Genomic DNA, 24,008 nt, shown 5'->3' with positions numbered 1-24,008 from the left:
TTTATATATTTTATTATTTTATTGTTTCCCTTCAACGTGACTTTACCGAAAGAGCTAAGAATATGAATTACTGCAGTCACGAAAGCTTTAAATCAAAAAATATAACACAGTGTTTACTGAAAGAAAACACATACTGACGCCTATCTGAATGCAAAGTCACACCATCACTCCGCATATAAATCTGCTCTTATCAAGACGCTCATTAATCGAGTTAAGAAAGTGTCAGATGGTGACACTCTGAGAAGTGAAATTCAACATGTTAAAGAAGCGCTACAAATGAACGGTTACAATGATGCACAAATCAACAGGGCATTGAATACCAAAAACAAATCAACTAACAAGAGCATTGAATAATAAAGGTTTTTGGGTTAGATCGCATTTATTTATAAATGTGTCGTAACCCTCCACCACCCGACACGGCCAATCAGCAAAAAAAGTGTAACGTTGACAGAAGACAAATAATTCACTACATTAGCCCACCGGTGTGTTGAAGAGTGAATCCACATTTACAGTTTGAGTACGACGTTTCGCTGGTAAATACGGTTTTTAAAATTTTATTCAGTATCTCAGCGGAGACAACAAAAACAAAACAAAGCAAAGACCGAGGGGCCGCCCCCTCGCTCGCGCCATAAAGGTCCCGCTCGGCCACCGACCCATCCTCTGGACCGGAGTCACCCCTGCCACAGCACTGGAGGGGCAGCCTCCCCTTCCAGTCACGCACACCTTCACTCCCGGACGCCAGCGAGCCCCCCCCCCCCCCCCTCCGGCCGCCCTAGCCCACCCTGGGCAGCGGCCACTTCCATCGTTCCCTTGCGGCATCGCGCCCCATTTTCACCCGGTCCACCTCCACCACCCTTTCCAACAATCTCCTCGCAACATAACATGTCTCCAACGGGGACATCAGGGACCCCTCCAGCTCCTTCTTTCGCGCTTTCCACAGCGCCTCCTTCGTCGCTCCTATTACAGCCCACACCTGGTCCCTGTCCTCCCTCCCCACCCCCCGCAGCTCTCCCCACATGACGTCCCGTACCGTCACCCTCGACAGCGCGAAATGGGCCAGCAACGGCTTACTCCTCCCCCAGACCTCCTGGGCAAAAGGGCACGCCACCATCACGTCCGATGCAGTTTCGTCCGCGTTGCAGCCCCTCGGACACAACTTGTCCCGGACAGCCAGCCATGACAGGTCCCTCTGCTCCTTGGTGAGCGCTGCCGACAACACATTCCTCCAAATCTTCCCGTGCATCTCCCTCCTCGCACCGGCCACTTCGTCACAGGCCTCCTCCTTCTCCGCCGCAGCTCGCACCTCCCTGGGAGCCCACCGGCCCCCCCACCGGTTCAGGCCGTGCTGCCCGACATAGCTCCCCACCACGTCGCTGACCCAGCCCCCCGGCCAGTCCAAAGGAGAGCTCCTTCCTACCTCAGTCATCCCAAGCCCCCGCAACCGCCACGTCAGCCGATACCTCATATAGCATGCTGCCTTGCCCTGCGGCTCCGCAGAGAAAAACAGCTGCAGCGCGTTGCAGACAAAAGTCGATTGAAGGGTATACCCCACATTTGGGGCACTCCTCCCCCCATTCCCGACCTGCAGACACACCGCAGCCCTCCTCACCCTCTCCATCCCTCCCCCAAAGATAAAACTGAAAATCGCCGAGGTCAAGGCCTTAGCCTCCCTCCCACCTGGCGGGAAAACCTGCGCCAAGTAGTTTAGGGATGGTAATATTTCTGTCTTTACCACCATAATCCTACCGGCCATCGTGAGCCGCCTCCCAGCACACTTACCCAGACAGCCCTTTGCCTTCCTCACCCCCTTCTCCCAGTTATTTTCCCCCATCCTATCCCCACAGAAGAACACCCCCAGTGCCTTTATCCCCTCTGTTTGTAGACTAAATTCCGGCGGCCGACCCTCGAAAAGCCTCGAGTCTCCATAAACCATCAGCTCACTTTTCCCCACACTAACCTTCAATCCGGAGGCTGCGCAGAATCTCCCCATCCCCTCCATTGCCCTCCATACCGATGCTACGTCTCTGCATAGCACGGCCACATCGTCCATGTACAGGGTCACCTTTCCTTGCTCCTTGCTCCCCGGTATTATCACCCCCCTAATCCTCTGGTCATTCCGTATCATCTGTGCCAGAGGCTCCATGCACATGACAAATAGTACTGGGGACATCGGGCATCCCTGCCGCACCCCGGAACCCACTGGAATGATCCCGGAGCGTTCCCCATTTATCAGGAGCCTGGCTCTGAGCCCCCCATAAAGTCGCTCCACCCACTCCACCAGGGGCCCACACACCCCCATCCTCTCCATCACCACCAGCATGAATTCATGAGAGAGGCGGTCGAAGGCCTTGTCCAGGTCCAGACTTAGGATCCCCAACGGGCACCCCCTCTCTCTCTCGCCTTCAATCGCCTCCCTCAAACCACCAAAGTGTCCGCGATCCTCCTCCCCGGGACCGCACACGTCTGGTCCGGCCCCACCACTTCACCCACCACCTTCCCCAGTCGCCCCGCGACTACCATTGCCAAGATCTTGTAGTCCGCATTCAGGAGGGTTATTGGCCTCCAACTTCCCAGGTCCCTACGGTCTCCCTTCCCTTTATAAATCAATGTGACCAGGCCCTCCCGCATGTCGTCAGGCACCCGCCCCTCCTCCAGAGTTTCCCTACAAATTTGCATAATATCCTCTTTCAGGAGTTCCCAGAATTTTATTTAGAAGTCCGCTGGGATCCCGTCCGGGCCTGGGGTCCTGTTCTTGTTCAGCCCCTTCACCGCCCCTTCCACTTCTTCCCATCGAATTCTCTCCTCTAGCGCCTCCGGGTTCTCAACCCTCTTCCCCAATGCCCCCAGCAGCTCCTCCCGCCGCCCCACATCTATCCCTTTCCTCTTATACAAATCCCCATAAAAGTCTTCCGCTACACTAATCATCCCTTCCGTCGTCACCTGTCTACCCCTAGTACGACTAACCAGCTCCCTCATTTCATTGTCTCCCTCCCTACCCGCCTTAAAGAAGAATCTTGTACACTGTTCCCTATCATCTGTTGCCCTGACCCTCGCCCTATACACTAATTGCCTAGTCCTCTTTTCCAGGACTGAGGCTACCCTCCCTTTCAACTCCTCTATCCTTTCTCCCACCGGGAACCCTAGCTCTATCAGTCTATACAGCCTTTCTAACCTAGCGTTCCACTGTCTCAATTCCCTACCCACCCCCTTCCTCCTACTATAACGCTGAAAGAACGTTCTTATCCTACCCTTTATCTGCCCCCACCACTCCACCCTCGTGGGGAAGCACACCTGCAGCGTCCTCCAGCTGGTATACGCTCGCGTGAAATCCTCCGCCACCTCCTGATCCACCAGCAAGCCCACATTCATCTTCCACACACCCTTCCCCCTCTTCACCCCACCTGGGATCACAAGCCCCGCCACCACCATTCTGTGATCCGAGAGGGGAAAAGGTTCCACCCCCGCACTTCCCACATTCACCTTGTCGGAGACGAAAATAAAGTCGATACGTGACTGTGTGCCCCCACTCTTATCCGCCCACGTGAACCCTGGCCGCGTGCCATGCACCCTCCTGAATGTATCCACCATCCCAAAGTCCTCCATCAACTCCCTCAGTTTCCTGGAAGAGGAATCTAACTTCCTCCTCCCTTTTACCGACACCAGATCCGCCAGACACAACGGGCAGTTAAAATCGCCCCCCACAATGACCTGCCTCCTGGTGGCCAGTAGGCCCGCCAGGCTCTCCCACACCTCCGTCCTGTCCATACATCGTACCGGGGCATATACATTTATCAGCCGTAGCTCCACACCCTGGTAAGATGCATCTACACAGAGGAGCCGACCCGGTATTATTTCCTGGGTCTCTTCCACTCTCATTCCCCTTCTTCCTAGGAGGGTAACCACGCCTGTACATCTGTTCCCGTTGCTGCCAGACCAAATGTAGTGTCCCTTCCATTCGTCCAGCAGAGCCTCCGACCCTAGGGTATAAGGTAGGTGACATTCTTGGAGGAAAATTACGTCACGTCTGGTGATCTGCAGCCACTGCATGATTGCCCCTCTCCTTCCCTTCCCCTTCATTCCTCTCACATTAACAGATGCTACAGATGTGTCCATGCCGAGGCGTGCATTATTCCGTGTCGGACTCCGGTGCGCGCTCCCCCCGTCTGCCTTTGTCCGCCTTCTCCTTCACCTTTTTTCTACCCTTCAACCTCCGGGGCTTCCCCCGGTTCAAACGTCCCCCCCCTTCCGCCCACCTCCACCCAGATTCCCCCGAATCCGGCGAGGATCCTGAAAGGCTCGCATCTTGCTGGGGACTAGCTTCTTTCAGAACTCTATCCAGCTTCCGTTTTCTCCGCCCCGATTCCTCCCATGCGTCATCCGCTTCTTCCTCCACCCGCTGCCCCTCCTCGCCCTCCTCCTTGCCCATCACCTCCGCCCAGTCCCTCACTGGGGTTTCCGAGTCCTCTTCTCCATCTCCCCTCCCCTCCTCCCCCCCTCCAGTGGTGGTGGTGCTCCCTCCCCCACAAATCCCCCCCCCTCGCCCTCCCCAGGGGGTCGTGGTTCCTCCACCTCCCCTTTCCCTTCCCCTCCATGCATCCGGCCCGCTTCCCGTCCAGCCACCTCCTCCGCCGCCTCCTCTACCTGTCCACTCCGACATGCCCGCACCCTGTTAGCATAGGACTCTGGGCAGGTCCTATACAGATGCCCTCTGCTGCCGCACAGGTTGCAAAGGGCCGGCTCCCCACATTCCTCCACCGTGTGGTCCAGCGCCCTGCACCTGTAACAAACGCGTGCCACGCACGCTGCCGCCAGGTGCCCCCCTCCCCCACACCTCCTACACAGTTTGGGCTGTCCCGCATAGACAACATAGCCCCTGTTCCCCCCAATGTTCAATGCGCTCGGGACGTGCCTCAGTGCCCCCCCTCTCTCCGTCTTCAGACGCACCCTCCATTGTCTGGCCCCCGTCCATATCCCCGCCGCATCCAGCACCCTCTTGCAACCCGACAGCACTACACAATGCTGCCTCAGCCACACCTCCACGTCCTGATCATACAATGCTTCATTATAGAGGAACACGGTCACAACCTTTGTCTCCAGGTCCGACATTAACCGCGTCCTCATGGAGGCTAGCGGCTTCTCCCCTGCCTTCTCCTCGAAACGGGCAAGGAAATTTTGCAACAGAATGTTGGAGTTGAAGCTCACATCAAACGCCCTCCCCCCGGCAGAGCAATCAAGCAATAGAGGTCCTCCACCTCCACCCGCAGCATCCCAAGCACCACCGACCTCACGAAGGTCGTCCTGTCCAGGGTCACTCCCTCTTCCACATCTTCCTTGAATTCGACTCGCACGCAGTTGTGCCTCCTGGCCTGCATCGGGGTCAGGCCCGCCCCAGCTCCGCTGCGCCACCTCCCCGCTCCTCCGCCGGGCTTCCCCGCACCCACCGGGCCAGCGCCCACGGTCTTCTCCCTCCACTGCCCCTCCCCCGGCCCCTGGGCTGCAGGCGCCCCTCCTGCCCCTTCCTCCCCATTCTGGTCGGGGGCACTCCCACCCCATCCTCCCGGTGCTCCCCCTCGTTCTCCTCCGCGCTCCTCCCTCCCAGCACTCTCCAGCCCATCCACCCCCTCCACTCTCTTCCCTCGTTGCGCCTCACCCAACATCACCCCTGCACCAGACGGGCTCACGCCGCTCCTCCGGTCGCTCGCAGCACCCCGGGCGTCTTCCTTGGTCCGCGACGTGCGCCGCGACTCCGTCTCCATCCCCGCCATCTCCACGTGGCCGCTGCAGCGGGGTCACTCCTCCCGCGGCGCCTGTGGCTCCCCCACCCTCCGGCAGCAAGGCCACCCCAGACCACCCGGCCTGGGGCCCTCGCACACCCCGGGGTGGCTGGAGAACCCACGAGACACCGACGAGCGCTGCAGTAGTGCGTCAGGAAGAACAGGAACAGGAACGCGTTTCGCTGGTAATTACTCCAGCAGCATCGGGCAATTCACCAGAATGGTAAAGCCCTCGCTTGCTCCCGGTTTTATATAGAGCAGCAGGGTGACGTCATCACTTAACTCATATCAGGTGCAGTGATTAGAGGCGGAGGGGGGGGGGGTATTGTAATTATATAATCGATTAGTAATCAGTCATTGGTTATGATTAGTAATGAGTTGTAGATTAGTAATTTTTTTAATAAAAATGTAATGTGTATTATTTAATAACACGCTTCCAGGCCGCACTAAGCCTGTAGCTGTCAGAGCGATTAAAGTTATTCTTGTTCCTCTCAATTTCAATGGATTCTCTAATTAGTCTTTGCCAGTAATAATTAGTTTTACACACCACTGCAACATTGTCAAAATCAATTGAGTGTCCTTGTTGACAAGCATGTTCTGCCACTGCCGACAGTTGTGTTTGAGATAATTTAATATTTATCTGATGTTCTTTTAGTCGTACGCTGATGTTACGTCCCGTCTGTCCAATGTAGCAGCTGCCACATAAACAATTAATCCGATATACACCTTCTGTTGATAATTTAGGTAATGCGTCTTTAGTGCAAGATACTAGTTTTTGAATTTTGTGTACTGTACCAAATCTTACTGTAAATGTGGATTCACTCTTCAACACACCGGTGGGCTAAAGTAGTGAATTATTTGTCTTTTGTCAACGTGACACTTTTTTTGCTGATTGGCCGTGTCGGGTGGTGGAGGGTTACGACACATTTATAAATAAACGCGATCTAACCCAAAAACCTTTATTATGAATAATATTGGTCGCGAAAGCCTACATGTTAAAGAGCATTTAAACTGCCCAAGTAATTAAAACGATCAAAATACTGTACATTACGGGAGTCACTGATAAACTAGCCAGATGTTTGGAAAAGCAAAACATCCGAGTAAGATTTGGCACGGTACATAAAATACAGAATCTAATGTCTGGTACAAAAGATGTATTACCGAAGCTATCAACAGAAGGTGTGTACAGGATTAATTGCACGTGTGGTAAATGTTATGTTGGGCAAACAGGACGAATGATCAGTACGAGACTTAAAGAACATCAGAGAAATATTAAATTCTCCCAAATGCAACTGTCAGCAGTAGCAGAACACGCGTGCCGACAAGGACACTGAATTGATTTTGATAATGTTGAAGTTTTGTGTAAGACTAGCTACTACTGGCCAAGACTAATTAGAGAATCTATCGAAATTGAAAGAAATCAAAATAACTTTAACCGTTTGGATAGCTACCGTCTTAGTGCTGCGTGGAAGAGAATAATCAAATAATACATTATTTAAAATCATGCCTACAAAGGGCAGCGTACTTCAATAGGGATTACGGTTGGTAGGGCTATTTTAATAAACACAATAGACAGAAAGGACAAGTTAAAAGTGCTCGCATAATGCACATTTAAAATGTACGTGGCCTCAGTAATCCGCCCCCCCCCCCCCCCCCCACATTGTGCAAGAGCGCAGAAGGGTGGTCAACACATCTACGCCGCTATTTAAGGAACGAAACTGGAAGACTTCTCCACAAATCTGGCTGTTGCCTGATGAAGCAAGTTGTAATTACTGGCGAAACGTCGTACTCAGTTTGTAAATGTTGTGGCTTGGCTCTCCAACATACCGATGTGCTGTACTAGTGACGAATTGGCATGTTGTTTACGTGACAACCATTACTAGTTGGCTGTGTCGGGTGGTGATGCGTTTTAACGACACATTTATATATTTATGCGATATAATGCAAAAACCTCTATTATGGATATTGGTCGCGAAAGCCTACGTGTTAAACAGATACTGATGTAATGGCAGGGTGACATCTGCTGACCTGAAGGGGTAATTACGGTTATAGCTACATTACATAATGCCTTATTATAAAGGGGCGTATCTGGGGTAAGGGTCAAGGGCTAAGTCAGTTGAGAAGCTCCGGTTCTAGAAGGGGGGCGTGGCCAGAGGTGGGGCTTCGCCGTAACAGGGAGATATAAGGAGTACAGGGAGATATAAGGTTTGGGGCTGTTAGTGTGGGGTATGGGTCCTGGTTGCATTGCTGCTCATCGTCATCTCTTCGTCTTCGACCACGTGGCTGTTCTTCTGTGAGACCAGCTCCGTCGCCGCCGCTACGCTGGTCAACCAGCCAGCGTAGCGCAGGCCGGAAATGTGCTGCATGTTTGGACAGCCTAGGTGTAGCCATATTACAAAGTGTATAACCCTGTGTGCTCTTAATAAATAAGAAGCCTTCTACTAGATGTGTGTCGGAAGCCTCTTAACTACGCTAATATAATCAGTCGATACTACTATAGAGTCAGTAGATACGACTGTAGTCACTAGATACTACTATAGAGTCAGATACTAATATAGAGTCAGTAGATACTACTAGACACTCTTTGGTTCTTTTGGCAAAGTCATGTAGGTATAAAATAAAATAAATCACGACGTTTTGGGCGCAACAGAAGTATCCGTCATCAGGTGGGAAAGCATAGTCTGCTGCTGAGGCAGACGGTTTTAAAAAGATTTGAAATCGGTGTAGCTCAAGGGTTATAAAGAAGTGGCCAGGGCTAGTGATGTTAATGTGAGAAATTAGCATGGAACTGTAAGATAGAGGAGCGGCCTCCTAAACGAGGGCACGGAAGTGGCTATGTTAATGTGAGGGATTATCACGATGTTAATGTGAGTAATTAGCATGTCAACGTAAGCTAGAAGAGTGGCCTCCTAAACGGGGGCACGGAAGTGGCTATGTTAATGTGAGGGATTAGCAATAGAGTGGCAGGCAGAGGAGGGAATGCACCCTAGGATAGGCGCACTATGGAGATGGAGGAGTTAAATCAGCTCAGGTGCTGGAGCTATATGGATTGTATCACATGACTAACAGTGGCTTTGGGATGCCTTCATTCAGCAGTGGATAGAACGTGGCTGATAATTCCTCGTAAAAATAAATTATAGGGCTATAGTAGCTGGGTTCAAACTGTCAACTGATTCCTTCGTAAGTGGCCACTGGCCACTTGGCCACCCAGTTTTCATATTTCCACTTGTTTACATGAAAAGGAGGAAGGCGTTTAAAATGTAGTAATTTCTCACCAAGAGAGTCCAGCCACTGCTTGACTTCAGGATGCTTATCCTGCACTGCACGCAGAGCAAACAGCAGCTGGAGGCATTCGTCATTGCCTCTGTATATGAAGTAGTTGAGCACTAGCTCTGCACACTCCTCGTCGTAATGCTCAAGTGAAGAGCCTCGTAGGATTTTTTCTTTGAAACGTCAGCTGTGATAGCAGATGCTGGCAGTCTCTACCGATCCACAACTTCAGATCCCACTTCTTCTCTCGAATAGACCACACAGACTTACCTGTGACAAACACAGCTTTGAATGCATTTGTACATTCATCTTTTCATGCAAATTGTGTTTTCGCATTTACTATCCTGTTCTGCCAAAATGTGCCAACAGAATCAAGGCACAAGCAATATATACGTTCATTATGGTACTCAACCAATTTTTAAATTAACAATAGAAAGTTGTACATTAACCATGCATATGCATGACTAGCTTTACTACCCGGCTTCGCCCGAGACTTGGATTCTTGTCTTGGATTAATACACGGCCTACGCGGAGGGTGGGGGGGGGGGATGCGTAACGACAGCAGGCACACTGCATGACGCTCCCATATGCGGGTGACATCACAGATGTGACGTCACCGCTCACTTGCCGTGCAAAATATATCCATTATTGCGCCCCCCCCTACCCACCCCCCAAAAAGTACATTTTAATACTTTTTGCATTGTGCACATTCTGGAAGCTACCCACATGCCAAATTTCAAGTCTGTTGCATGTTGGGAAGTATGCTAAACATTTTGAACAGACACACATGATTCAAGAGCCGAATGGCTCACAGGGCTATACCAAATAAATGGAACTATGAACTATGAACATTCCCAAATTTCCTTTTTATATATGTAGATTTATTATTAATATGGGTCATACCGTGCTTCTGAAACCAGCATTAACATCAATAGCCCAGGCAACTTCTTTATAACCCTTGAGCTACACCCATTTCTAACCTTTTAAAACAGCCTGCCTCAGCAGCAGACCATGCTTTCCCACCTGATGATGGACGCTTGTGTTGGGCCCAAAACGTGGTGATTTATTTTATTTTATACCTACGTGACTTTACCGAAAGAACCAAAGAGTATGGATTCCTGCAGTCACGAAAGCTTCAAATTAAGTTTGAATCGCCTCTACGGGGAGGGTTTTCACACATCTGTTAGAGCTTTTAACAGACTGCGAGACAAGAAGGCTCACCTGATCGAGTCGCTAACCTTTCTCAAGAGATGCCGAGAGAATTCTTCTGTGATGGTGGTTCAATGAGCCACTCTGTCTACAGGAAAGCTACCCATACGGATGCTTATCTGAAACCGGATTCCCACCACCATCCATCACAGAAGAATTCTCTCATCAAGACTCTGTATCATAGAGCCCAATGCATATCCGACCAGGAACACATAGGCAGTGAACTCAAGGATGTGATTCCGGACATACAATACCCTGGTGTCTACAAACTAAGTTGCCTCTGTGGTAGTAGTTACATTGGAGAAACCAAACGCCATGTCTCGGACCGCATTCGTGAACACAAAGCAGACCTTAAACACGGTAGGACCAACACCTCGGCCGTGGCAGATCATTGTTATAATTCAGTAGGCTCACATGACATTGACTTTTACAAGACAGAGGTTCTTTGTAAGCCATCTGGCTACCATGAGAGATTCGTTCATGAGGCTATCCACATATACAAGCACAGAGACAATTTCAACCGAGAAGATGGATTCTGGCTTAGCAATCATTGGAAAGATTTGATAAACCATTTCAGGTCTTAATTGATTGTTCACGCTTACAGTGGCTTTCTGACAGCATACATTAAATTCTTCGTCTCCCCCCTCCTCTTTTCAGAACATAGATGGACTCGTCCTTCTAAATAAACTGCCAAATCGCTGCTCGTGGCGCTAACGTTTTTTAATAAATGAATAAATACACCGTTTAAAAATAAATACATTTATGCAAACCGACACATCCGATGACGACCGTTTGTGTTATGGTCAAAACGTCGTGAGAATTTTTATTGTTTATTATATATTTTATTATTTTAGTGTTTCCCTTCAACGTGACTTTACCGAAAGAACTAAGAATAGAGATGACATTGTCATCCTCTCAGCCGACAAGGGCAATGCCACTGTCATCATGGATAAAACCACTTACAACAACAAAATTCAAGACCTTCTTAATGATGGCAGCTATGCCAAAATCAACAGAGATTCCACCAACTGCCTAGCTACTAAAACCAACAATATTATCACTAAATCGACTTCTCTAACCGATCAGACCAAGCAGAGCTCCCTAAAACCTTCGGCTGTCAGACCACCCAGATTTTATGCCCTTCCGAAAATCCACAAACTAGGTATCCTGCTCCGTCCTATCGTTTCCACGATTAACTCACCCACCTACAAACTGGCCCGATTTATGTCTGAGACTGCTTCCTTTCACTGGCAAGTCCACCTCAGCTGTACTTAACTCAGCTTACTTGGTTTCTCTAATAAAGGACATCTCACTGTCTCCGGATGATTTGCTTGTCAGTTTCGATGTAGTCTCTCTGTTCACCAATGTACCTGTACTTGACATAATTGCAATCATTGAAGACTTAGTCCAACAAGAACTGAATCCAAAAGTACCAACTTTGGTAAGGCACTGTCTTACCAACACATACTTCACCTGGAATGGTACATTCTACAGACAAAATGAGGGTACCCCAATGGGTTCTCCCTTATCACAAATGGTAGCGAATGTTTTAATGAAAAATTTGAGACAGATGCCATCCAGAGATCCACCCTACGTCCTTCCTTGTGGAAGAGATAGATAGATGACACGTTTGTCATCTGGCCACATGGACTGCCAGCACTGAACCAATTTCTCAACCACATCAATTCCATACACCCATCTATCAAATTCACCATGGAAGTGGAAAAGGATGGCAAGCTACCATTCCTGGATGTTTTGATCGAGAAGAGACCTGATGGCTCGTTGCGACATTCGGTCTACAGGAAAGTAACCCATATGGATGCCTATCTAAAGCCTGACTCCCACCACCATCCAGCCCAGAATAATTCCCTCATCAAAACACTACACCGTAGGGCCCATTGCATCTCCGACCAGCACCACCTAGCCAGTGAGTTGGAGCACGAACACCAAGCCCTCAGGATAAATGGATACTCGACCGTACAATCCACAAAGCTGTCTCCCCAGCCATGGGGAGATAACCTTCAGAGGATCCAACCAAAACCATCACTTTACCGTACATAGCAGGGGTTACCAAAAAGATTTCCAAAATCTTAAACAAACACAAGATCCAGGTTCGCTTCAATACAGTACACAAAATCCGTGATTTAATCCCATCTGTAAAATGTGATTCCTGACATGCAATACACGGTAGTACCAATACCTCTGCCATTGCCAATCATTGTTTTAACACTGTGGGCTCACACAAAATAGATTTTTCCAAGACGGAGGTACTCTGCAAACCTATTGGCTACCTTCAGAGATTTTTTAATGAAGCCATTCAGATATACAAACACAGACACAACTTCAACCGAGAGGATGGGTACAAACTGAACAATCCTTGGAAGGACGTTATTAACCAGTTAAAGTCTTAACTGACTGTGATGTTTCCATCCCAGCTGCATATGTCAGCTGTTATTTCGACTCTTTGTCTCTCTTTCTCTCTCTATTCCTCTATCTTAGATCTCTCATACTCACATGTCTGTTGCATTACACTCTGTTGGCTTTGGATTGCACTCTCATACTCACAGGCCCCTTCGGATTACACCCGTTGGGTTGCACTATTTCTCACTTTAACATCATGCTAATCCCTCACATTAACATAGCCACTTCCGTGCCCTCGTTTAGGAGGCCACTCTTCTATCTTACAGTTACATGCTAATCGCTCACATTAACATCACTAGCCACTTCTTTATAACCCTTGAGCTACACCCATTTCAAACCTTTTTTTAAAAAGTCTGTCACAGCAGCAGACTATGCTTTCCCACCTGATGGCGGATGCTTGTGTTGCGCCCAAAACATCAGGATTAATTTTATTTTATACGTACGTGACTTTACCGAAAGAACCAAAGAGTATGGATTCCTGCAGTCACAAAAGCTTCAAATGAAGATGACACTACTATATAGTCATCAGATACTACTAGTGAGTCAGTAGCTACTAATATACAGTCAGTATATACTACTGTAGAGTCAGTAGATACTACTGTAAAATCAAATAGACTACTACTACAGAGTCAGTAGTTAGTACTGTAGAGTCAGCAGATACTACTGTAGAGTCAGTAGATACTAATATAGGCAGTAGGTACTACTGTAGAGTCAGTAGATACTAATATAGTCAGTAGTTACTACTGTAGAGTCGATAAATACTACTATAGAGTCGGTATATACTACTATAGAGTCAGTAGCTACTACTATAGAGTCGGTAGATACAATAGAGTCAGTAAATACTATTGTGTGTCAGTAGATACTAAAATAGAGTCAGTAGATGCTATTACAGAATAAGTAGACACTACTGTAGAGTCAGTAGATACTACTATGGAGTCCGTAGTACTACTATAGCGTCACTATATACTATTGTAGAGTCAGTAGATACTACTATAGAGTCAGTAGATACTGCTATAGAGTTAGTGGATACTACTGTAGAGTCAGTAGATACTACAATAGACTCAGTAGCTACGTGTATAGAGTTAGTAGATACTACTATAGAATTAGTAGATACTACTGTAATGGCAACTTGACACACCTCTCTTGAGATGGCACTTTATTGAAGACACGTTCACTTTACATCAGGCGGACATCCCACTGCAACAGCCCAGAGGCTCCCACACATCTCCCTTATATCTCAAGATGATGCCATTGCCCCCTTCTCGATCATTCTCGACTCGACTGTCCTCTTCCGTCACCTGACCACGCTACCTTTTTGAACATACCCGTAGCCACCAGTCCCTTCGCACTCACAACTGATACCCCTGTTATTACCTCCCGTGGCCACTAGTGTATTCGTACTATAGGATGACCTCCCTGTCATTTCTTCCCGTGGCCACTAGGGCCCTCATACCACATGCAGGATCTATTGTCATTCCACTACTATAGACTCAGTAGATACTACTATAGAATCAATAGTTACTACTGTAGAGTCAGAAGATACGACTATAGTCAGTAGTTAGTACTGTAGAGTCAGCAGATGCTGCTGTAGAGTCAGTAGTTGCTACTGTAGAGTCAGTAGATACTACTGTAGAGTCAGTAGATACTGCTATAGAGTCAGTGGATACTACTATAGAGTCAGTAGTTACTATTGTAGAGGTAGTAGACACCACTATAGTCAGTATATACGACTGTCGAGTCAGTAGATACTATGGAGTCAGTGGATACTACAATAGACTCAGTAGCTACTACAATAGAGTGAGTAGATACTACTATAGTCAGTAGATACTACTATAGAATCAGTAGATACTACTGTAATGACAACTTGACACACCTCTCTTGAGATGGTACTGTATCGAAGACACGTTCACTTTACATCAGGCGGAGATTCTCTCTGTCCCTCCTTCTCCCCTCTGGCACGTGTTTTAATGGGTACTGCAAGATCTGACCGTGTTCGGCCAGTTCTCGCCGAGCTGCGTTGGCTTCCGGTTTCCGAACGAATCCATTATAAGATCGCACTCATTACACAGAAAGTGCTTGCCACGAATTAACCACAATAACTTACTGATATCGTCAAGGAAACATTTAAAATTATTTTCCCATAATGGAGTTTTTTTTTCTTAGATCGTATAAATATAAATGAGCCATTATACCCGCCACCAGCCGACACAGCCAATTTGTGAGGTTTGGCAAGTAAATAAAACATTCCAATTAGTTACTAGTTCAGCACACCGGTGTGTTGGAGAGTAAACCCACAACATGTACGTGCAGCATGTCTACTCTCAGAAGTGTATTAGCTGCAAGTTTATTTCTCCGACGTTTATTACCTAGAAGTTTATAAGCCAAATAAAGTCCATTGAGCTATGAAGATATTTTTCAAGGGCAACTCGCCAACAGGCGACCTAAGCAGCAAAGCATTCCGATCACCATTTAGAAGTATTGCTGGAGTTAAGGACTTCTCCACATTGAGTCAAAAGCGTCCCTGAGGACCAAGCTACAGCAGAATTTTCTATCGAGATAAAAAAACGAATTTCTTTACTACTGCTTTTTGTGTTTAGTTTGTTGTCCTTCCGCCGCACCTCCTATTAGCACATTTGGCTACATATGGTGCGATAGAAGTTCAACATATATACATACATAGAGACCCACAGACTCATTTGAACACTCAGTCTCACATAGATACACACAAACTCACACAGATACCCACATACTCAAACAGAGGCGCATAGACTCATAGAGACCCACAGACTCACAGACCAATAAACTCACACAGAGACCCATAGACTCACAGAGAGACCCACATACTCAAATAGAGACACATAGACCCGTAGAGACCCACAGGCTCGGAAACCCATAAACTCACACAGAGACCTACAGACTACAGCATGAGACCTCCCTTGCCAGTATAAAAAAATAGGATTAGGTTTTACCCTTTCTGGCAATAAAACAGGTGTTAAGATGTAAAAACTCCAAACTGAAACCTTTTGCAAGGAATCATGTCAGAGCATGTTTTTTGTTTGTTTGCATGTTCACCACAAGTATATGTGGTTAATGCAGACATAATTCCTTGCAAAAGGTTTCAGTTTGGTGCTTTAACATCTTAACACCTGTTTTATTGCCAGAAAGGGTAACACCTATTCTTATATTTTGATACTGGCAAGGGAGGTCCTATGATGTAGCTGCTCACTCCGAGCTCTCAATGTCCTGATAGTGCATTGTCTCTGTGCTGTTCGCCTTTTGGTGTCCTCTGGTCTAACACTGTTTGAGACTAGGCTCTAAAAGAAAGCTGTCTCTGGTGTGGACCAATCAGTTTCAAAGACAATGCATACACTGTCAGAGCATGTTTTTTGTTTGCATGTTCACCACAAGTATATGTGGTTAATGCAGACATGATTCCTTGCAAAAGTTTCAGTTTGGTGTTTTAACATCTTAATACCTGTTATATTTCCAGAAAGGGTAAAACCTACACTTATAGACCTACAGACTAACAATGAGATCCATCGACTCACACAGAGACCTGCATACTCAAAAAGAGACCCATAGACTCACAGCACCTCACGTGGATTGGTATGTAATGGAATGCCGAGGCACGTTCAGATTAGATCAGATATGGGGAGCATAAGCCATTCACCCATAAACACCAGCTTACATATATTCAAGCATTTATTTGTATACTGTCATATATTTACATATCATATGGATTTACATTAGTGTTATATTTGTATTACACTTATATATTCATTGTATTCATGTATAGACACGTATTTTATTTCGACATTTATCCCCACATCAAGCAGCTGAAACTGATGTCTTCGATGTCGTTCCTCAAAAGATCCGGAGATGCAAAGGTACTACAAAACACAGTTAAACTAACACTTCACATTAAGTATCTTAAAGCTAATTATTGTGAAAAGATAGAACATAGTATAATAGGAATTAACTAATTAGTATTTGTAAATCATTACTTGTACTTACACTTACAAATAACTAACACTATATTGGAATATAATCGACACAATTAAACAACAATCGACTGACAATTTATTGAAGTGAACGAACACTAACCAAATTAATACATTTGCTAGGACAACTCGTGAGGACGCTCTATCATCTGGTAGGCAACGCTGGTGCCATTAGATAATATGCAAAGGTATGGGTATGGAAAAATAAATTAAAGAGGTGAGCAACTGCTATAATTCGCTTCAAAAGATGACATACCTATATATAATACTGAGTTCAACAAACGGAGTGCAGAAAATGGACATGAAGGGCACCGGGTGTAAAACTTACGAATACGACAGATCTGGTAATGACCAAAGATGCTGGAAAACATTAGTTCGAATTTACAGAACAATCCAAGGAGCCGATGTCTCTTCGGGCAACAGCTTGGTACGATACAACCTACGACTAAAACTAAAACGTACATCGAGAACCGAATATGAGAAGAGGAACATGGAGGCACTCGAGAACGATGAGACAAGGAGGAGGTATGAAAAGGGAATATCGAGTGGAATCAGGCGGGTAAAAATATAACACCTAAGCATAGACAGCAAGGTATTAGCACTGAAGACCCGAGTTGGATTCCCGCTCACGGCCACCAACACCAGTAACGATTATCGGAACAATCGGTACCTGTGCCTCCCCTAGGCAGACTAAGCTTCAAATTAGTTCCCGTATGGTCTGTCTGAAACATCGCCACTGGGGAGACAAAGGGGGACGGGCGTGGCACTGGCAACACCGCCCCCTCGTGTGTCATGCCGCGTTTCATATGGTGCTGCTACTCACTAATAGCACTTGCCCCAACAGCCTATTAAGACTATACAGGGGATCTTTGTCTTGTCAAAAACCAGAACATGTTTGTTCCCCATGCAAATGGTTCAATGCAGAAGGTGTTCGTGCGGCTATTTTTAGGCCAATACTAGAAACGCATGCGGAATCCCACGTGCATTCCGTGAGATATTTAAAAAAAGTAAGATTGCCTTCCAAATTCTTAAAAGCAGTTTGCACAACAATTATTTCAAACAGGTGTTTTGGGTCCATTAACCTTTTTGTGCACGTTCCATGAATACGAGTCAATGGCCAGAACGTTTTTTTTTTTTAAGGAAACATGCAAGCACAAACATCCCCGTATAGCCAGCCTATGGTGGTGTTACTGACACGGAACTTAAATCATTCCTTAAAGCTTTCGTGACTGCAGGAATTCATATTCTTTGGGTCTTTCGGTAAAGTCACGTAGACAGGCTCAAAGAAAATGACAAATAATAACAAAAAACTACGAAGTTTCGATCGCAACACAAGCGTTCGTCACCAGGAAGAACGTTTGTGTTGCTATCGAAACGCAAGCGTTCGTCATCACGAGCGATCGTCATCAGGAAGAACGCTTGTGTTGCAATCGAAACGTCGTAGTTTTTTGTGATTTTTGTTATTTTCTTTGAACCTATTTACGTGACTTTACCGAAAGACCCAAAGAATATGACACGGAACATGTTGAGTTGTTGTCGCTCTTTGTGTTTGTTTCTGCACTACTGAGAACACAGCGATACCATTAAAAATTCCAACTGGGAAGGGAGTGTGGACCAGATGGAGATTAGTCCACACACTTTGCACCTTCTGGCAGAACCAGGGTTACGGCTCCTCCTCTACGCCAAGGGATGGAATGTCACAGCACATCAGTGTGCGATCCTCCAACCCTCGTTGCAGCCTCCACAACAGCGCTGGACGATTCTAGGCCACGCACTGCCACCACCGCCAACATCACCACCACTACCGGAACTACCGACACTGACAACGCCCAATGCATTTTTATCATTCATGAAATTTTTTCGGTTACTTGCATACATAAACAGTGAGTACAGAGTGCATACACCGGAATTTCCAGATGCCACAAGCAGGTGCTGGACTTTGTATTCGTGACGTTGGTCGATGCTGCAAAGGGGTCTGTCTCCTTCCCACGTCACGAAACATTATAAGCCATCGTTAAAGACTCGAAGCTGTGGTACCCAGAAAGGAGGAAAAAGAGACGGGGAGAGAGAGAGAGAAGGAGCGACACACGCGTGGTCTATGTGAGTACAATGTCCGTATCCTCTGTCTGGGATTTCAACACGAATTAAGGGGTGGGGGAGATCCTCTAGCGAGCGGTTGATGGTCAGAGATCATTGATGGCTTTTGGACCACCCTGTAAAACATAGCCTATGTGTCGTTGCTTCTTGTGTCACATTATAAAGCAATCCTATGTGTCCTGACTTTTTGGGCCATACTGTAAATAAGCCCAAATGTCCGGACTTTTGGGCCACCCTCTATCATAACTATTTGTGTCCTGACATATTGTGCCACCCTGTATAATAACTCCATGTGCCCTGGTCTCTTGGGCCACCTTATAGAAAATGCTGTGTCCTGAGTTGGGCCATACTGTATAATAATCCTGTGACCTGACTTCTTGGGCCACCCTGTACAATAACCCTGTTTCCTGACTTTTGGACCACCGTCTATAATAACCCTATGTGTTCCGACTTTTTTGGCCACCATGCACAATCGCGCTCTTTCCTGACTTTTTGGGCCACCCTGTATAATAATAAACCCTATGTGTCCTTGCTTCTTGGATCACTTTATTAAACAATCCTATGTGTCCTGACTTTTGGGCCATACTGTATAATAAGCCCATATGTCCTGACTTTTTGGGCCACCCTGTACAATAACCATATGTGTCCTGACTTTTTGGGCCACCCTGTATGATAAGCCTGTGTCCTGACTTTTTAGCCATACTGTATAATAAGCCCATATGTCCTGACTTTTTGTGCCACCCTGTATGATAACCCTGTGTCCTGACTTATGGGCCACCCTGTACAATAACCCTATGGGTCCTGCCTTTTTGGGCCATGATAACCCTACGTGTCCTGACTTATTGTGCCACCTTATAAAACAATGCAATGTCCTGAATTTTGGGCTATACTGTATAATTATCCTGTGTCCTGACTTCTTGATGCATCATGTATAATAAACCTATGTGTTCTGACTTTTTGGGTCACCCTGTAGTACCCCTTTATGTCCTGGCTTTTTGTGCCACCTTCTACAATAACCCTATGTTTTCTGACTTTTGGACCACTCTGTACAATAATCCTATGTGTCCTGATTTTTTGGGCCACCCTGTACATAACCCTACGTCTCCTCTCTTTATAAAAACCCATAAGAAATTAACTCAATATGCCTGTATATTTGGGATCCAAGTCGATTGTATCCACGCGCCTGCCTGCCTGTGTGGTGTATTTATCACCATCACTCAGCACTTCTGTAAATAAGTCGAGTGGTCTTAACAACCCAAAACGGGTGGCTTGGAGAGGGTTGCTTCACAACGAGCACGTGGGCGGGGGTAACATGCGCCAAGTGTTTCATGGGTGTAGATGTGTGTCTGTGTGTGTGTAGGTGTGTGTAGATGTATGTATGTGTGCTTCTGTGTGTGTGTAGATGTGTGACTGGGGATGTGATAGTGTAGCACCTAACGCACTCGGGTTAGATTCCCGCTCAAGGCCAACATCCGTGACGATTATCTGGACCGGTCCTGGACCTCCCGTAGGTCGACTCAGCCTCAAATGCATACCTGATGCGATGTGTAAGCATCGCCACTAGAGAGACAAAGGCGGCCGGGCGTGGTGTTTGCCATCCACCCCCTTGAGTGCCGTGCCAGCCTTCATAGGTGTTCGCTAACAGCACTTGCCCCAACCGTCTGTTAAATCTATACGGGGGATCTTTGTCTTCGTCTTTGTTGTCGTTCCTCAAAAGATCCAGAGATGCAAAGGTACTACAAAACACAGTTAAACTAAGACTTCATATTAAGTATCTTAAAGCTAATTAAATACTACATATTGTGTTATTGTGAAAAGATAGAACATAGTATAATAGGAATTAACTAATCAGTATTTATAAATCATTACTTGTACTTACACTTACAAATAACTAACACTATATCTACGGATTATTGGAATATAATCGATCTAATTACACAACAATCGACTGACAATTTATTGAAGTGAACGAACACTAACCAAATTAATACATTTGCTAGGACAACTCGTGAGGACGCTCTATCATCTGGTAGGCAACGCTGGTGCCATTAGATAATATGCAAAGGTATGGGTATGGAAAAATAAATTAAAGAGGTGAGCAACTGCTAGAATTCGCTTCAAAAGATGACATACCTATATAAAATACTGAGTTCAAACAAACTGAGTGCAGAAAATGGACATGAAGGGCACCGGATGTAAAACTTACGAATACAACAGATCTGGTAATGACCAAAGATGCTGGAAAACATCAGTTCGAATTTACAGAACAATCCAAGGAGCCGATGTCTCTTCGAGCAACAGCTTGGTACGATACAACCTACGACTAAAACTAAAACGTACATCGAGAACCGAATATGAGAAGAGGAACATAGAGGCACTCGAGAACGATGAGACAAGGAGGAGGTATGAAAAGGGAATATCGAGCGGAATCAGGCTGGTAAAAATATAACACCGGCCATAGACAGCAAGGTATTAGCACTGAAGACCCGAGTTGGATTCCCGCTCACGGCCACCAACACCAGTAACGATTATCAGAACAATCGGTACCTGTGCCTCCCCTAGGTAGACTAAGCTTCAAATTAGTTCCCGTGTGGTCTGTCTGAAACATCGCCACTGGGGAGACAAAGGGGGACGGGCGTGGCACTGGCAACACCGCCCCCTCGTGTGTCATGCCGCCTTTCATATGGTGCTGCTACTCACTAATAGCACTTGCCCCAACAGCCTATTAAGACTATACAGGGGATCTTTGTCTTGTCAAAAACCAGAACATGTTTGTTCCCCATGCAAATGGTCCTTTGCAGAAGGTGTTCGTGCGGCTATTTTTAGGCCAATACTGGAAACGCATGCGGAATCTCACGTGCATTCCGTGAGATATTTTAAAAAAGTAAGATTGCCTTCCAAATTCTTAAAAGCAATTTGCACAACAATTATTTCAAACAGGTTTTTTGGGTCCAATAACCTGTTTGTGCACGTTGAATGAATGCGGGTCAATGGCCAGAACGTTTTTTTCCTTTTAAGGAAACATGCAAGCACAAACATCCCCGTATAGCCAGCCTATGGTGGTGTTACTGACACGGAACTTAAATCATTCCTTAAAGCTTTCGTGACTGCAGGAATTCATATTCTTTGGGTCTTTCGGTAAAGTCACGTAGACAGGCTCAAAGAAAATAACAAACAATAGCAAAAAACTACGAAGTTTCGATCGCAACACAAACGTTCGTCACCAGGAAGAACGTTTGTGTTGCTATCGAAACGCAAGCGTTCGTCATCACAAGCATTCGTCATCAGGAAGAACGCTTGTGTTGCGATCGAAACGTCGTAGTTTTTTGTTATTTTCTTTGAACCTATTTACGTGACTTTACCGAAAGACCCAAAGAATATGACACTGAACTTGTTGAGTTGTTGTCGCTCTTTGTGTTTCTGCACTACCGGGAACACAGCGATACCATTAAAAATTCCAACTGGGAAGGGAGTGTGGACCAGATGGAGATTAGTCCACACACTTTGGACCTTCTGGCAGAACCAGGGTAACGGCTCCTCCTCTACGCCAAGGGATGGAATGTCACAGCACATCAGTGTGCGATCCTCCAACCCTCGTTGCAGCCTTCACAACAGCGCTGGACGATTCTAGGCCACGCACTGCCACCACCACCACCGCCAACATCACCACCACTACCGGAACTACCGCCAATGACAACGCCCAATGCATTTTTATCATTCATGCATTTTTTTGGGTTACTTGCATACATAAACAGTGAGTACAGAGTGCATACACCGGAATTTCCAGATGCCACAAGCAGGTGCTGGACTTTGTATTCGTGACGTTGGTCGATGCTGCAAAGGCGTCTGTCTCCTACCCACGTCACGAAACATTATAAGCCATCGTTAACGACTCGAAGCTGTGGTACCCAGAAAGGAAGAGAAAGAGACGGGGAGAGAGAGAGAGAGAAGGAGCGACACACGCGTGGTCTATGTGAGTACAATGTCCGTATCCCCTGTCTGGGATTTCAACACGAATTGAGGGGTGGGGGAGATCCTCTAGCGAGAGGCTGATGGTCAGAGATCATTGATGGCTTTTGGACCACCCTGTAAAACATAGCCTATGTGTCGTTGCTTCTTGTGTCACCTTATAAAGCAATCCTATGTGTCCTGACTTTTTGGGCCATACTGTAAATAAGCCCAATTGTCCGGACTTTTGGGCCACCCTCTATCATAACTATTTGTGTCCTGACTTTTGGGCTACCCTGTATAATAACCCTGTGTCCTGACTTATTGTGCCACCCTGTATAATAACTCTATGTGCCCTGGTCTCTTGGGCCACCTTATAGAAAATGCTGTGTCCTGATTTGGGCCATACTGTATAATAATCCTGTGACCTGACTTCTTGGGCCACCCTGTATAATAACCGCATGCCTTGACTTTTTCGACCACACTGTACAATAACCCTGTGTTCTGACTTTTTGGGCCACACTGTACAATAACCCTGTTTCCTGACTTTTGGACCACCGTCTATAATAACCCTATGTGTTCCGACTTTTTTGGCAACCATGCACAATCGCGCTCTGTCCTGACTTTTTGGGCCACCCTGTACAATACCCGTTTGTGTCCTGACTTTTTGGGCTACCCTGTATAATAATAAACCCTATGTGTCCTTGCTTCTTGGATCACCTCATTAAACAATCCTATGTGTCCTGACTTTTGGGCCATACTGTATAATAAGCCCATATGTCCTGACTTTTTGGGCCACCCTGTATGATAACCCTGTGTCCTGACTTTTGAGCCATACTGTATAATAAGCCCATATGTCCTGACTTTTTGGGCCACCCTGTACAATAACCCTATGTGTCCTGACTTTTTCGGCCACCCTGTATGATAACCCTGTGTCCTGACTTATGGGCCACCCTGTACAATAACCCTATGGGTCCTGCCTTTTTGGGCCATGATAACCCTACGTGTCCTGACTTATTGTGCCACCTTATAAAACAATGCTATGTCCTGAATTTTGGGCTATACTGTATAATAATCCTATGTCCTGACTTCTTGATGCATCATGTATAATAAACCTATGTGTTCTGACTTTTTGGGTCACCTTGTAGTACCCCTTTATGTCCTGACTTTTTGGGCCACCTTCTACAATAACCCTATGTTTTCTGACTTTTGGACCACTCTGTACAATAATCCTACGTGTCCTGATTTTTTGGGCCACCCTGTACATAACCCTACGTGTCCTCTCTTT

At 46.5% G+C, this 24,008-nt stretch overlaps 1 protein-coding gene across 3 annotated transcripts in view; it reads left to right on the top strand.

Annotated features, from left to right (window-relative positions):
- The first annotated feature begins 18,618 nt into the window (after nt 1-18,618).
- The window catches only part of LOC116938920 (uncharacterized), a 28,579-nt gene continuing 23,189 nt past the window's right edge, over nt 18,619-24,008 (top strand). For 2 of the 3 annotated variants that reach the window (XM_076060763.1, XM_076060764.1), the window contains exon 1: nt 22,191-22,745. The gene's annotated coding sequence lies outside the window, so the exon portion shown is untranslated. Of the gene's footprint in view, nt 18,776-22,190; nt 22,746-24,008 lie in introns of those variants that run through there. The other variant, XM_032946647.2, reaches the window with a different exon arrangement.

This window comes from Petromyzon marinus, chromosome 5 (assembly GCF_048934315.1).
Source record: "Petromyzon marinus isolate PM22_M1 ecotype Great Lakes invasive population chromosome 5, UKy_Petmar_22M1.pri1.0, whole genome shotgun sequence".
Taxonomy (NCBI): Eukaryota; Metazoa; Chordata; class Hyperoartia; order Petromyzontiformes; family Petromyzontidae; genus Petromyzon; species Petromyzon marinus.
This window is presented reverse-complemented; position numbering and strand designations above follow the sequence as displayed.